The sequence below is a fragment of the Rana temporaria genome, chromosome 4 (assembly GCF_905171775.1).
Source record: "Rana temporaria chromosome 4, aRanTem1.1, whole genome shotgun sequence".
NCBI classification, from domain to species: Eukaryota; Metazoa; Chordata; class Amphibia; order Anura; family Ranidae; genus Rana; species Rana temporaria.
Window position 1 is genome coordinate 251569940 of NC_053492.1, and position 14964 is coordinate 251584903.

The following is a 14964-nucleotide window of genomic DNA, read 5'->3' on the forward strand; positions in this document are numbered from 1 at the left end:
CAGTGAATTTTAAGCATAACACGCTCCTTAACCCTGCATTCTGAGTATAACGCACTCCTGATCCCTGATCCCTGCATTTTGAGCATAATGCACTCCTGATTCCTAAACCCTGCACTCTGAGCGCAACACACTCCTTAACCCTGCATTCTGAGCATAATGCTCTCCTGAGCCCTGCATTCTGAGCGTACCGCACTCCTAAACATTGCACTCTCTTGTAATACTTTTTTTTTGTCCACAGCATTTGGAATCTATTTTGGGCTTAACAATGTATCATCACCCGCAGTAGATCAGACAACAGCTAGAAATATTGTAGAGACTTGTTAGCATTGAAAGAGTGGAAGCTGGCAGAATATTTAAAAAGTACACACAACATGCATCTTTTCATCCCCCCCAAAAAAAAACATTTAAGTGTATTTATGTCACATAAAATAGAAAGATATTTTGTACAGAGTCAATAGACAGTTTTCAGAAGTTCAAGTAGGCTGAAATTTTAATAATGATACACCACATGCCAAACATCCACCATAAAGTATATATTTTACTATAGGAAAGGAAAGAATATTGTACAGACTGCAAACAACGTTTTTCAATAATTCCTTTAGGCTGCATTTACAAAATCACATACCTGATGCTTTTTCTGAGGACAGAAAAACACATTAAAGTGTACATTTGTAACATAAAAACATTATAGAGACTGCATAGACAATAGTTCAACAATTTTTTGTAGACCACATTTACAAAATCATATACCTCATGCACCTTATGAAGACAAAAAAAAAAACAATATAATATGTAGCCTTTCCACATTATAAATAAATAAATATCATACACAGTATTTTAACAATCTCTCGTAGGCTGCCTTTGCAAAATCGTTTTTAAGGACACAAAAAGTGTATATTGTTTACATTAAAAAAAGAAGGGACATTGTACAGACTGCATAAAAAGTATTACAACAACCTTTTGTAGGTCACATTTTAAAATACCATACCTCATGAAGCTTTGGAGGAACATGAAAACGTTTTTATAGAGTTCTGAACAAACTGCATGTAAGCAGGTAGAGTTTTATTCTGCCTCAGCCAGGAGGGTTAGTGTTAATTGTGTTTTCTGATTCTTTCTTGGATGACTTTTTTTGACCCACTAGTTCTGTGTATTATAAAAGAGACAGGGGGTCCAGATCCAAGGTGGTCAATGGTCATTGCTGTTGGCTGTTCATTACTTTTGTTCATGGTGCTGTTGCTGGAGTCTGCCCCGCCAGCCTGCTGAAGTATGCGGAGACTGGAGTGCCTACTAGTGAGCATCTTGCTTCAAGAGCCTTCTACAGCATAGGGGGATTGCTGGGACCAGCAGTCCACTCTGAAGATGCCAATCCTGGACATCACCATCATGGACTCCACCAGTTATGGACTCTATCCTGTGCAGGTATGCTGGGGCAACCATAAACTTGACTTAGGGATTAGTTTAGAGAAAGTCTGTTGCCTTTGCCTAACTGTCATGCCAAGTTATTCAAGTAAAGCTTTTTAAACTTTGTCTTTGCCTAGTCTGAAGTTACTAATGGGGTGCAATGCAATGCAATGCAAGTAACTGGCACACAAAGTCTACAGCTCGAATCAGCTAAGCACATTGAGGTATGAAGACAAGCAGTGTAAGAGTTAATACAGTGTAAAAAAAAAGTGGGTACCAAGGGTAACACAGCTTGCTCAAGCAGCCTGACGTAAGCGTGTACATGTGACAGGTAGGATAGCCTCTTGCAGGAAGGAGTTGTTGTCGGCACTTATTCCGTGAGCAGGTCTGTCTTTCATAGCAACTAGAGCAGATCAGCACTGCAGTGGTCCCCAGTCCATGTACAGGTACAAAAGAGGAACGGTTAAGTCGTTGCACACATAGGGCCAGATTCACATAGGTTAGCGGATCTTTAGATCCGCGTAACCTATGTGATTTAAGATCCGCCGCCGCAAGTTTTTGAGGCAAGTGGGTAATTCACAAAACACTTACCTCAAAACTTGCGGCAGCGTATCGTAAATCCCCCGGCGGAATTCAAATTCCGCGGCTAGGGGGAGTGTACTATTCAAATCAGGCGCGTTCCCGCGCCGATCGAATAGCGCATGCGCCGTCTGCAAATTTACCCAGCGTGCATTGCGCTAAATGACGTCGCAAGGACGTCATTGGTTTCAAAGTGAACATAAATGGCGTCCAGCCCCATTCACGGACGAGTTACGCAAACAACGTAAAATTTTTAAATCGCGACACGGGAACGACGGCCATACTTAACATTGGATGCGCCTCATAGACCCAGGGGTAACTATCCGCCGGAAAAAGCCAAACGCAAACGATGTAAAAAAAAAGCACCGGGCGGTCGTTCGTTTCTGAATCGGCGTATCTCCTCATTTGCATATTCGTCGCGTAAATAAACCGAAACGCCACCTAGCGGCCGGCCTAGAATTTCAGCCTAAGATCCGACGGTGTAACACAGTTACACCTGTCAGATCTTAGGCATATCTATGCGTAACTGATTCTATGAATCAGTCGCATAGATACAACCGAGGAAACTCAGAGATACGACGGTGTATCAGGAGATACACCGTCGTATCTCTATGTGAATCTGGCCCATAAAGTCTATTTTAGGTTCATGGCGGGATCTCATACCATTACTGGGAGTAAGGTAGTGGTGATACGATGGACAGGTGGAGAGGCTATTGGCTCTGCGTGTCCCTTCTTATGCAACAGTGACCATAGTGGTGCATATTAACATCAAGAGAGTTAACAAGAGTTCATTCATCTATGCAATTAAATGAACCCTATGTGTAAGCCAGTGACCCTATCCAAAATGCCTAGTGTAGCCCCTAAGAACACACCCCAGGGTAGGCCTCTTATGTGTCCCTTACTTGGCACCCAAGTGGAGGGAAACATGGAGGATGTGACAACTACCCCATGCCTACATGCATAAACAGCATTTAAACAATCTTTTGTAGGCCATGTTTGCAAAATCCCATACCTCATGCTGCCCATAATGCAACTTTTAGGGAAAAAAATAAGATGTATTTTTAATAGTAAATGCTTGAGGTGATTGCAGCCTTATTAGTACTGCCTGTGATACTTTTTATTTGCACTAACATACAATTTTTCAAGACAAACTTTCGGGGTGTGTCCCGTCTTCAAGGTCCTAGCAGTACTGACAAGACCTTGAAGAAGAGGACATAGCCCGAAAGCTTGTCCTAAAAAATGATGTTAGTTCAAATAAAAACAAGTATCACGGACAGTACTCAATTGTTTCTGTGACACTAAAAACAAAGGAATATTATACATACTGCACATACTGCATGGACAATCTCTGTATTTGCAAAACCCCATGCAGCTTTTCAGAAAGGAATAAAAACACATAAGTGCTTATTTTTACATTAAATAAGAAATGATATGGTACAGACTGCATTAAACAGTATTTTGATGATCTCCTAGGTTGCATTTGCAAAATCAAAAACTTCATGCAGCTTTTGAGGACAAAAATAAATAAAGTGTAGATATTTTTTCACATTTGACATTTTTCCAAAAAAAAGCAATCATATACTGACTACATAGATAGTGTTTTGCAATCTCTTGTAGGCTGATCTTGCAATAATATGTACCTTTTTCAGGGCTCAAAACAAGTGCTCTCCCAACTTCACCTCATGACAATAACTTGGGAGAGCACTTGTTTTAAGCAGTGGAGTGTTTCTGACACAGAAAACATTTACCAAGAAGATCACTGTGTGGGCTGTCATTATATTTACACACGATCTGGGAATTTAGTCTATATTTACTGCTGACATTTGGTGAATTTATATACCAATCCTCAATACCAGTTGCTGAAATTGAGTTTGTTAAATCAGTGTTTCTCAACCCTATTTCAGTCAAGGTACCCTTTAACCGCTTGCCGACCGCCCAGCGTAGTTTTACGGCGGCAGGTCGGCTCGGTTGAGCAAAATCACGTAATATTATGTGATTTTGCATTTTAGCCGCTAGGGGTGCACACGCCGCCAGGGGGTGCGCGTGCGACCCCTGCTTGCCCCTGGTGCCGAGGCATGTGCCCGGCGGGCATGATCACAGCCAGGCACCTGCAATCGCTCGTTACAGAGCGAGAACTGTGTTTACACACACAGCTCCTGGTCCTTTCAGGGGGAGAAATTACTGAATCCATGTTCATACAATGTATGAACAGCGATTCTGTAATTTCCCCTAGTCAGTCCCACCCCCCTTCAGTTAGAACACACCTAGGGAACATAATTAACCCCTTCCCCACCCCCTAGTGTTAACACCTTCCCTGCCAGTGACATTTTTACAGTAATCAATGCATTTTTATAGCACTGATCGCTATAAAAATGCCAATGGTCCCAAAAATGTGTCAAAAGTGTCCGAAGTGTCCGCCATAAGGTCGCAGTACTGATAAAAATTGCAGATCGCCGCCATTACTAATAAAAAAAAGTATTAATAAAAATGCCATAAAACTATCCCCTATTTTGTAGACGCTATAACTTTTGCGCAAACCAATCAATAAACGCTTATTGCGTTTATTGATTATCAGACATGGATCGATTCTAAAAAGGAAGCGAGAACAGCAGGTTAAAAATCTACTAACAGAGATCCAGGAATTAGAACTACAACATAAAAAGACACATACCCCTCAAACAGGCAGAGAATTGAGCCACCTGAGAAGGCAGTTGACAGAGATCCTACGCTATAAGGCCAAAGCAATAATACAAAGAGGAAGGAAAATAAATTACGAATTTGGAGACAAGTGTAGTAAACTACTAGCTGGGAAATTGAAAGAGAAGAGTCAACAAACGTATGTCCCGCAAATTAAGGGGAAGAAGGGACAATTAAAACGTACGCCAAAAGAGATAGTGGAGGAGTTTGGGAGATATTACTCCTCTCTATATAATTTGGCACAGCTACCAGTAGCCCCACCCAAAATAGAAGAATATCTTTCAGCAATGGACTTAGCTAGGTTACCATCAATAGCTCAGGCCAGTTTAGACACCCCCATCTCGATAGAAGAAATAGAGGCAACGTTAAAAACTATGAAGGAAGGGAAAGCCCCGGGACCGGATGGCTATACGATAAGATACTATAAAGAATTTGTAACACTACTGAGAGGGCAGTTAGCAGAGTTTCTCAATGCAGTAGGCCAGATGGCTGGGTTCCCGCCGGACGCATTACTAGCTCAAATTATAGTCATTCCCAAAGATGGGAAAGATCCGGCGGAGTGCGGCAGCTATAGGCCGATTTCATTGTTAAACTCCGATTTAAAACTCTTTACGAAGTTACTAGCAAGACGGATCCAAGTATGGTTACCCGAGCTAGTTGATATGGATCAAGTCGGATTCGTTCCTACACGGGAGGCAAGAGATGGTACAATAAGGGTTCTTAATCTGGTGCAGGAGGCCACTGACGGGGACATCCCTTGCGTGTTCCTAAATACTGATGCCGAGAAGGCTTTTGATAGAGTGAGCTGGAATTTCCTGTTCTCAGTACTGAGACACGTGGGCCTGGGGGAGAATATGTTAAGGTGGATAGGAAGTGTTTATACAGACCCACGTGCCTCAGTGAGAGTTAACGGGATGTTCTCTAAAACTTTCCAAATCACAAACGGAACGCGCCAGGGATGTCCCCTGTCACCGCTACTATTTGTGCTATCTTTGGAGCCCTTATTAAATAAAATACGCCAAAATCCGGATATACAGGGTATACAGATAGGGGGGAGAAGGCATAAAATAACCGCATTTGCAGATGACTTGCTGTTTACTATATCAAACCCTCACGTATCTCTTCCCAATCTCGTCGAAGAAATCGCTAAATTCGGAGAGCTCTCCAACCTAAAAATAAACCAAGCAAAATCTGAAGCAATGAGTGTGTCAATGACACCCCAGAAACAGTCAATTATACAACAAAACTTTGGTTTTAAGTGGAAGACTGCGCTAAAATACTTGGGTACCCTGATTCCAGCAAACATAAAAGAAGTTTTTAAAATAAATTTTCCACCTCTTCTTACTTTAATAAGAATGCTACTTGAGAAATGGCAACATGGACTACATTCATGGTTCGGCAGAAATAATATAGTCAAGATGAGCATCTTGCCAAAGATTACGTATTTGTTTCAAACACTGCCGATATTGATACCATCGGCCTTCCTACGGCAAATTAGTGCCCTCCTGATGAAATTCATCTGGGCAGGGAAAAAGGCAAGAATTAAGAAAGAGGTGATGAGGTTACCCAAGTGTTTTGGGGGGATGGCAGTCCCGGATATTGCCAAATATTATCAAGCGGCACATTTGACGAGATTGATAGACTGGTGTAGAAACGGACACTATAAAAGGTGGGTTGAGGTAGAACAGCAGACCTGTCCAATAACACTAAGTAGAGCCCCTTGGTGTTATAAGTTATTGCCAAGTAAGATGAAGAAACATCCCATAATTGGCCCAATGTTGTCAATCGCAGCTAAAATATGTAAAAATCCAAAATTCTCATCGAAGTGTTCTCCCCTGTTCCCTATATTAGGGAACCCAGGCTTCATACCAGGTACAGCAGGAGCAGTTTTTAATAAATTAAAACAAAGGGGTAAAGTACAGGTATCACATTTTCTGCAAACTGGTATGTGGCCATCATTGGAGGCCCTAACAAAGAGAGGAGGGAATTATGAGTTATCCTTTTGGCAAGCATTTCAAATAAGCAACTTTTTAAGATCCCTGGGACAACCATCTAATTTTCGGCGACAACTAACAAAATTTGAACAATACTGCGACGAGGAGGAACCAATACAAAGAGTGAGTTCAAAGATGTATAGACTATTGAATTCCCCTCAGGAGGATTTTGAGTTGCCGGGACTGGGGAAATGGGAAAGAGATCTGGGGAGAAATTTCTCACAGACTCAACGTAAACACATAATTCACTTAGCACTAAACTCCTCAATATCTACGCGAATACAGGAATCCAATTATAAACTATTGTTCCAATGGTATTATACACCAGTAAGGTTACATAAATTTTCTAAAGGCTACTCAGAGTATTGTTGGAGATGTGGTGTGGAGCAGGGAACCTTGCTGCATATATTTTGGTCCTGTGCAAAAGTAAGAGATTACTGGAAGGAAGTCCAGAGAATTGTTCAAAAATTTACGGAGTACCAGATTCAGGAGGATCCAGCTTTTTTTCTGCTCCATTGCTCACAAATCCCAGTGCGAGAGTACAAAAAGATGGTGATATGTCACATGATAAATACTGCCAGAAATGGAATAACATTACAATGGAGAGACAGTAGATCACCCTCTATTGCGAGATGGCTCAATAGAGTGAGAGAGACTGGAGCTATAGAAGATCTGATCCTCTCAGCCCGGAACAAAAGGGAACAGTATGTAGAAACTTGGACAGGTTGGAATCAGTTTATGAGTACGGAAGAGGGGAAGAGATTACTGGAGGAATAGATAGGGGAGAGAAGAATCCTTTTTGGGTAGAAGTGAAATGGGAGAGGCCGAAGGGTTGAAGTAAGGGAGGATCCGTCCGTCTCCGGCGAGGTAGGGGAGGGAGAGGAGGGGAGGGGGTTGGCGGGGTTTTCTCTTTTTTTTTTTTTGGTTGTTGTTTTGTTGAGGATTATGTTGATTCTAGGTTTAAGGGGGGGTTAGGTGGGGTATAGGAATGGACAAGGGAACAGAGGGGAGGAAGAAGTGTGTGGTCAATACAGTGGTATTAGGAAACGGGAAAAGAAGTTACTGATAAAAGGCAGGCGGGCATGGGAACAGAGCAAGAGGACCGGGGAGGTACTGCTTTTGGTTTATTCTTCTTAAGTTTCTGAATCCCCACCTGTTTATTTGCTAGCCCATCATAAGTGTGTAGTGATAAGAACTATATGATTATGTATCCATTGTATAAGATATGTTAACCTTCTGTGAACCTAACCATAAAAGAAAAATAAAATAAAAGATTTAAATATGAAAAAAAATAAAAATAAACGCTTATTGCGATTTTTTATACGAAAAAATGTAGAAGAATTCGTATCGGCCTAAACTGAGGAAAAAAAATGTTTTTTTATATATTTTTGGGGATATTTATTATAGCAAAAAGTAGAAATGTATTATTTTTGTTTATAGCGCAAAAAATAAAAACTGCAGAGGTGATCAAATACCATCAAAAAGAAAGCTCTATTTGTAGGAAAAAAAGGACGCCAATTTTGTTTGGGAGCCATGTGGCATGACCGCGCAATTGTCAGTTAAAGCGACGCAGTGCTGAATCGCAAAAAGTGGCCCGGTCATTGACCAGCAAAATGGTCCGGGGTTGAAGTGGTTAAAATTATAGACAATTTCAAGGAACCCTCCAAAATTGGAGCAACATCTACACGTAGCAAATACACTTTTGAACACTGGTCCCGACTAGTATTCCAATGTTTCTCTTCTCCCTCAGTTTTTCTAAATCACTTAGCTAATGAGACCCCAAAGCTAAGGGTGAGAGGCAAGGGAGAGATTATTATTATTATTATACAGGATTTATATAGCGCCAACAGTTTGCGCAGCGCTTTACATCAGGGAAGACAGTACAGTCACAATACAATTCAATAGAGGAGGGATCAGAGGGCCCTGCTCGTTAGAGCTTACAATCTAGAAGGGAGGATCAAGTGGAACAATGGGTAGTAGCTGTGGGGGATGATCAGATGGACTCAAATACAAATACAGTTGTTAGGTGTGGGTAGGATAGGCTTCTCTAAAGAGGAGGGTTTTCAAGGATCCTCTAAAAGCTAATAGAGAAGGGGATAGGCGGATAGATTGGGGTGAGGAGTTCCATAGGCTTGGAGAGGCTCTGGAGAAGTCCTGGAGACGAGCATGGGAGCAGGTGATGAGAGGGCTAGAGAGTAGGAGGTCTTGAGAAGAGCGAAGAGAACGATTAGGTTGGTATTTAGAGACTAGGTCAGAGATGTTATTTGTCATTGGGAAGTTGGCAGCTAGAAGGTTGTGTACAATGGTGAATGGTGTATAATGAAAACCAGTGGCTTTATATAACTAAAAGGCAGGTTTCATCCACCCACCAGCTCGCATACAATTTTGGGGAAATTATTTAGCATTTTGCCAAGGCACCTCTGAAGAAACCTCAAGTCACCCTGGTTGAAAAAGGCTGGTTTAAATTTTATCAGTGCAATCTTCCATTGTTGTTTTAAAGTTGATGTAAACCTGATTCATGAAATTTGAGCTGGGCACATGTATCTGTAGTGTTTTCTTATCTCTCTTCAAAGCACTAAGTCCAGTGGCTTTCTCCTGCTCTGTTTTTCTGTTTTCAGCATGATAACTTCTGATAATTTGTTTGACACATGTGATAAAACCAGGCTGAAATTTGTGTCAGGGTGGGTGATATAAATAGATTAGCAGAAAGCTGCTCTACTCACAGTACAGCTCTGAAAGTCTCTGCCTATGTGGAGGGGGGTGTGTGCCTCCAATCAGCTGTCTTTCAGGATTATCCAACACTACACTGCTACTGCTGAATGAGGAAGTGAAACATCTAACATGATGTGCACTTTCTAAACAGTACATAAAGCTGAAGACAGCAGATATACATGTGAAACTTATATAGGGATATTTTTTTCTTCTCTGTGTATCATCTGAGGCTGTTCACTTCACTGGGTATATGTGAGGGTTTACATCCACTTTAAATTACTAATTCTTACTTTTGTCTTTTCATTCTATGCTTCTCTCTCTCTGTTCCTCAACATCAGATAAAATGCATTCCTGTGCATCTTCCAGGACAAGTTGGAGATGGTGTGCTAAAATTATTCAACAGACTCTTCCATGTAAATTTGTAGGGTAATGGTGGGATTAGCTGTAGAGGAGGAGGAAGAAGAGGGTGCATTTGCAGCTGTTGATGAAAATGTGTAGCTCTGCACCCGGAGGAAGGAGAATGAGGAAGGTTTGGTTCCACGACCTCTTCCACATGCTCTAGCAGTGTTGCATGCTCAGTTTTGCCTGTGTCAGCAACGAGTTCACGCTGCTGACTCCATGAAAATAATAAAAAGACCCTAGAAAAATTATACTGAAAGAAAATAAACCTTCCTTAAATACAAATTAAGCCTTGGAAAAACAACATCAGAAAAAATATATAAAGTGGAAGTAAAGTTGTTTTTAATTAAATGGCTGACAGGCAGGGTATTTATGACAGAAGAGACCCTATTGGTCTCTTCTGCCATAAATGCATCCTTCTGCCTGTCAGCTGTCATGTTCAAAGACCCCAATAACACCTAAAAAAAAATTCCAGGAAGGCAGCAGATAAACAGTAACAGTAGTTGTGGCTGTCACACACAAAAGGGTCTTAAAATAACTATTGAGTTTATGCATTGTGAACACAAAAGGTGGGACATAGTAATATGTTACCCACTACAATGCAATTTACAATGGAGGGGCAGTGGTGGTGCGTCCATTAGAGGCGCCTGGGTGCCGCCCACTCTGTCACGCTACCCCCTCTGTGTAGAATGGATAGATTCATGCATAGCATGAATCTATCCATGGCTGCTGTAGCCACCCCCTATTCAGACGTCCGGCCCCTTTTCCGACACCGGGCACCTGAATTTCAGCAGCGGGGGGTGTTTTTTTGAAGCACTTGATTAGAGCCATATGCTCAAATAGGCTTCAAAAAAGGTAGTCTGCAAGCACAGAGCATTGCACTCGCAGTCCACCCAGATGTGTTAGAAAAGCAAATTAATATTCGCTTTTCTAACACTGAACTACCTCTCAGTCAATCAGGAGGCATGGGCCTAATACGGAACGGAAGAAGAGAGTGAGACAAATGGAGGACACAGGAACCACCGCCTGACCCGCTGCTCATCCCACCATCCCACAGCTCACCACCTGACCCGCTGTCTGATCCCCCACCAAGATGGGGAGTGCTGGGCAGTCAGCGAGCGAGCAGGCGGGGGGGCGAGCTAGCTGCTATTGATGGGCACAAACAGAGGTATTTGGGGGTTGAATACTTCTAAAAGGATGCAGACACTTGAATTTTCCCATCAAAACATAAAGAATGCACCAGTTGATTTTAGTGAACCAATCCCTCTTATTCAGAATTAGTATCCAAAGAACATAGGGGAATAAACCAAAAAAAGTTTTCTTCAGAGACGAAAAGGGTAGTACTCTGTAATAAAGTCTGGTAAAATCCTCAAACTGCACATTGATCACTAAGTGGGAATAGTTTTATCTCAACAGGTACTCTTTAAAATAGTCAACAGTGTCCTAACAACTATGGCTCATCCCAGCCTGGCTCATTAGGCTGTCAGTTGGGGATTCCCAGCTGACAGTGTACTGTACACAAAGAGATGTAAACTGTGTAAAACAAATGTATGCCCCCCCCCCCCAATATTCATAGGGACCCATACAATAAACAATGTGGGCCCCCCAAATTCCAATGAAACCCTACACAAAAAAAGAAAAAATGTGGCCAACCCAAAACCCACACCAAACCACTTGTGTGCGCCCCCCTTTTCCTAGCCTGCCAGGCTGCATGCTTGTATAGGTCTGGTATGAATTGCTTTAATTTCTTGTTTTTTTTATTGATTTACCCCTTAAAATCCATACCAGGCTCAAGAAATCTGGTATTAAATATGATGAGAATCCCACACCATTGTTTTATGTGTGTGGAGCCCCCCATAAACATCTTTACAAGATCCCAGGACAAGGGTCTGGTATAGATAAAGAGAATTCTCTGCCATTTTGTTACAAACAGAAATAAGCTGCTGAGAGGTGTCATTTACAAACAATCTAAACTAAATTTTTTGTCATTTCTTCTGCAGTACCCAGAAACCCCACCGACGCCGGAGATTAGAGGGGAGGAGGGATAAATAGCCCGCCCGCTGATTGGTTTGGAGGCAGGGCAACTCTGGGTCGTCGCTTCTGTTCTGCATCTTGATTGGCCGAGTGCTAGTGTTTAGTTTCCCGCCTCCTCCTTTCAGTGTCAGTGTACTGCAGTGAGAGGAGGCTGAGGGAGCTCACAATCTACGGATCATACGGATCACATGTGTGCCGAACCTAATAGGTTGATCCGTACGGATCACAGATCAATGACGATCCGTTGCACCACTAGTTAACGCATATGTAGGTCATGCCCATATATGTAAACAATGATCGCACCACACATGTGAGGTATTAACGTGAACGTCAGAGTGAGAGCAATAATTTTAGTAGTAGTCCTCATCTGTAACTCTAAACTGGTATGCTGTAAAAAAATTAAGTGTCACCTATGGAGATTTTTAAGTATTGTAGTTTGGCGCCATTCCACAAGCGTGCACAATTTTAAAGCATAACATGTTAGGTACCTATTTACTCAGTGTAACATCATCTTTCATATTTTACAAAAAATTGGGGTATATATTGTGTTTTGGCTTAGTTCATTAAATTTTTTTTTTTCCCCAAAAAAGTTATTTTCTAGCAAAAAATAAATAAAAACAGACTTTTAAATGTGGGAGGGAGGTGTCAGAATAGGCCTGGCCCCTAAAGGGTACTCTATCTAAAAAAAAAAAAATGTTTTGTCTATGGTTCTACCTGCACGATCCCAGCACAGTTACAGTCACATAACCGAAAGCTTCCAATCTGGAGTTTTCAGACCACGTGATTGGCTGTCACAGCATCTTAGACCACCCAGTGTCATAAACCTCTTAAAGGGCAGGGAGGCACAGGTGCTAAGAGTTTAAGGAAAATAAACTGTGCACTTTGCAGCTTGCTCCAGAGCTTAGTAAATGAGATAAAGCTTCACTTTACAAAGAATACCCAATCTCATGGAAGGAAAAAAAAAAAATTTTTGCTTGCACATGATTGGGTGATGGAAGTCAGCAGAGTTCCACCTTATTTACTAAGCTCTGGAGCAACTTCACTTGCAAAGTGCTCACTCTATGTCCCTTTTGTAAATCCACCCCATTACTTTTAGTAAAGCCCACCATTACATGTAGAAAAAGCATATACATAATTTGCTGTAAAAAAAAAAATCACTTTACACATAATACAATGTACATGCATATCGCAATGGTCTAATCCCTTGTTAGAACTTATCCCATTATTTTTATAGATATCTTCCCACTAACACTATTGATCTTTTTAGCTATCTATAAGGGGTAATTTTAAGGAGTGTAAGGAGTACTCTTCCCACTGACCATCACACTATTGTATCACAAGGTGTAGTTATAGTAATTTTTAGCAGGGTATTTCCTGGGACTGGAAAGATATTTAAAGGGGTTTTCTGTGTTGAAAGGCTGCTTGAAAGTGTAACTAAAGGCATTTTGTTTAATTTTGGATAGAGTCATGGAGGGTTATAAGCCCTGTCAGGTTTTTATTTTTTTTTGCCACCTGTGCCCCATTGGAGAGATTTACCTTCACTTCCTGTCTCATTGGCAAAACAGGAAGGGAGAGGAAATCCCTACAAATAAAGAGAATCTATTGGGATCCCCCAGGTCACCAGAACTAGTGTCCCCATTTGAAATTTTTCCCTCTATTACTTTTCTGGTGACAACCAAAAATATGGTGTTTTCTTTTCATATTACATTAATTGAAAATGGTAAACAGATCAAATAGAAAGAGAATCTGCCTAATGGGGACAGAGATTGCAATAACAATCTAATAGTGTTCTAATACCTCTCCACCCTATTCAAAACTTAAAAAACATGTTCCTGTAGTTATGCTTTAAGTAAATACACATCTGGTGTGCAGTGTGGAGCAGCAGGAAGGTGATCAGGGTCTGGACTGGAGCAGAGCAACTAGCAAACAGCACACATGGTGTGCAACATGCAAATGCTATAGCAGAAGGTGAGTGGAGACTGTAGAGAGAAGTCTGAGCAATAGAGGATCAGCGGAGCTGGGGGACCAAGCAGAAAAAAATATCAATGTCACAGGTGGAGCGCAGCATGGGAGTAATATAGTGCAAGGTGAGTGGGGACCAGGGAGAGGAGAATTAGCCAACCAGAGGATCAGAACAGCCGGGGGTTAATACTGAGTGTAGAATCAGCAGAGCTGGGGGTTACTACTGAGTGTGGCATCAGCAGAGCTGGGGGTACTACTAAACAGGAGATTTGCTGATAAAGAGTACTAATAAGTTGGGGATCTGCTGAATGAGGGTACCAATAAGCTGGGGATCTGCTGAACATGGGTGTTAATTAGCTAGGGATCTAATCAGTGGGGGTACTACTGAGCTGGGTTCTACTGGGCCTCTTTAAAACAAGTTGAGAATCAAGACACACACACACACAGCATTTGCCAAGCTTCATTAAAGCTTCAAAAAAGCACCACCAGGGTACCATCGAAGCATCACCGAAGTATCAAAAAAGCATGTTGAAGCAGTAGGTGCTTTAATGTGTGTTAAAGTTAAAGCAAGTGTAAATGAGCCCTAAGTGTTACTTCTATTGTAATGAAAGATACTTTCAACTGTTTAGCAGCCTATCTGAAGCTAGTATTTTGCTTTTACCCTCAAAGTTTCTTTTTCAGTTTAGTTTATTTTAAAGTAAGTTGGGAAATCCCGACATGATAGACATGTGGTCACTGGTGCAATAAGAAAGTGTAAAGCACTTTTTCTTTAAATTAAAGTAAATTCTAACATGTCACTTCAATAACACAATGATACCAGATCCCGCAGCCCACCCAGTCACTTTTCGAGACTCAGCGTAGGGTGGTGGAAGACATAAGACTGGGTGGGCTGCAGGATCTGGTATTGTTGTGTTATTACACAAGCAAAGCTTATACGGCAGACATACTGCTCTTGAATACCGGGGTCTGTCACATTGGTGGCAGTGGTGGGATATTGTTGATAAATATTTCTGTCCCAAGTGAAGGAGGCCCTCTAACTTTCATCACAAACCAAACATATAAGATCCAGGTAACAGGGGTAAAATGAAATGCTAAGTCAGTTGTGGTTGTACTGTGAGTCTGGTTAGGGCAGACCAGACTGGGCTTCTTGGTCACCCTGTGCCCCTAATAGACACAGGGTAACTTA